This window comes from Berghia stephanieae, chromosome 2 (genome assembly GCF_034508935.2).
Source record: "Berghia stephanieae isolate SIO BIC M18660-M18661 chromosome 2, UCSD_Bste_1.3, whole genome shotgun sequence".
NCBI classification, from domain to species: Eukaryota; Metazoa; Mollusca; class Gastropoda; order Nudibranchia; family Aeolidiidae; genus Berghia; species Berghia stephanieae.
In genome coordinates this window covers 42226096-42228595 of record NC_088361.1, presented here as the reverse complement: position 1 = coordinate 42228595, position 2500 = coordinate 42226096, and the positions used below count along the sequence as shown (strand labels likewise).

The 2500-nt window shown below is 34.5% G+C and overlaps 1 protein-coding gene across 3 annotated transcripts in view; it reads left to right on the top strand.

Annotated features, from left to right (window-relative positions):
* LOC144964912 (uncharacterized) overlaps positions 1-2500 on the top strand; it is a 26624-nt gene that overhangs the window by 12154 nt on the left and 11970 nt on the right. The gene's annotated exons all lie outside the window — the stretch shown is intronic.

The window sequence follows — 2500 nt, the reverse complement described above, 5'->3', positions numbered from 1 at the left end:
GGATGTTAGAAAGAAATCTCCACTTCACCCGGATCGATCACGGACCCTTTGGAGTGAAGCGAGTGCTCTACCAAATAAGCTATCTGGATCCCCATATATGTAGATAAAAAGGCCATTTCAGGGCGGCGTAACTAGAGGCAGTATCCACTTTTTATGGCGCTCGTGAAATGGAAAATTAAATGTCCATACAGAATCGATTATTTCTTTTTTAATTATTATTTTGGATCATTTTGAGTAGAATGCTACCGTATTATATAAAATAATCAAAAGGAAAGTAATCAGTGTGTAAATGCATTAAAAGGTTACGAGCGGTCACATTCAGAGCCATTTTAAAAAGCTTGAGCTTTTATATAGAGCAATATCCACTAAACGTGCTCGAAGCGATTTACAAGAGATCCCTAGCTAACAGCAACAGTTAATATGTGGGACGTGACATGTCGCCTGTTAGGCGATATTACAATTTTTTTGCGGACAGAGACAACGCTGTTAACGGCCAGGTATTCATTTTACACCTGAGGACGGAGAGAGAATGTGAATAAAGAGCCTTTTCCAAGGACTCAACACCGCGCCAAGCGAGGCTCGAACCCATGACCTTCCGATCGGAAAGCGAGTGTCATAACCACAAGACCAAACAGCTGCACTAGTGATTTCACAACATAGGTAATAGGTAACTTTTTTTCTCATTTTTAGTCAGAAAATATTAATTTCATATTTCGAGAATTAAAATGACCTCAACTAATCAAAAAGTTTCAACCCTAAGACTTCAAGGAATTCCAAAGAAGTCTCAGGTTTAAGACTTTTCAGCAATTATTCAATGTATCGATATAATATGGTTATGGTTGTCTGACCAAAATGGGAAAACCTATAAGGCCAGTGAAAGGCTGGATGTAGCAGTTGAAAATTATGATATCGTTAAGATCTTTTACATCGGAAAAAAGACGAAAAATTATAGCAAATAGCTTAATTGTTTGCCACGATGCTAGCTTACTTACCTTAAATAAAAGGATGGTCAAACACCTATTAATTATGGTCAGACATACTGATGAGTGTTCAGCTATGATTCAGAAATCCAAAAGGAGGAGTATGCTCGACTATGGCATCAATTCTTTACGATTCTCCAACCGTTTCACTCTGATAGCTGACAGGTCTTGAAATCCAATTAGCAGGATGGAAATAAAACAAAGGATAATCACATTATAACCTAATATGTGGCCCATCTCCTAAAAACGGTATTATCATCGTTGATTTCACGTATTATTGTAAGCGACAAGTTTCACAAACTAGCATACAGGCGAAAATAAAAAAGTATGGACAGTTCATAAAAAATGGATGATCTTTTGTACTATAGAATCATGATTCATCCCAAACCACTAGTTATTTCTGGCTGTTTTATTTAATATGTAGTATCCCAATATATATATATATATATATATATATATATATATATATATATATATATATATATATATATATATATATATATATATATATTATCATAAACGTGACCAGATGTCGCTTATGATAGTACTTGAAATCAACGGCGTTATGTCGAGTTCCAAAACGTGTTACCACCGACAAAATACCGGACTGATGAGTTAGGTCTCATATGTAAAATATAATAATTATATGTACGTGACGTTTCACAGTGTCAAACTAGTTCCCGGATCCAAAATCTCGACAGGTAAATATCGTAAGTTGTACGAACCAATTCTGTCACTTCAACTTGTTACTGCAATACGAGCCTCGAATATAATTATTATACAAAGTAAAATACTCCATAGAAGCCAAATAAAGGATCTGAACCTGCTGAATCTGATTGTTACTCGAAGTCGACTCAATTCTGAGTATTTGTATTTGAGGGGTGAAAAAATAATATCCATGAATATCCATTCAAGCAATGTTAGGTTTAGCGAGAAAAGAAAACTGAATACCTGGTTTTGTTAAGGATTGTCCTGTGTTTTATGCTTACTTCCTGGATCAACAATGGAAGATGGCAGGGTAACCATATTTTTCTTTCTGTCGGTTATTATTTTTCCTAGATCAAGAGAGACCCAGACAGCAACTTACGTCTTCTGAAAAAAAAAATGTCCGCGACACAAGATCAAACTCAACCCATTTGTCCACGCACTTACACACACACACACACACACACACAAACACACACACATAAATATATATATATATATATATATATATATATATATAGAGAGAGAGAGAGAGAGAGAGAGAGAGAGAGAGAGAGAGAGAGAGAGAGAGATGATAAAAGTTTTTGCATCAAAAAGGAAAAATTGTCAAATATTAATAAAAATAAAAGAGAAAAGATAATAACTATTGTCAGAAGATCCTCATAATGTATCGGGTGGTCAAAGAAGACCCAAAGATTTTTACTACTATTAGATATTTAAAATTTGTTAATATAAAATTTTGAAACAAACGGATGAAAACAATGAGTAACAATATTTTGGATTTTAGACCCTTTTTCAATCACACCAAGACCATA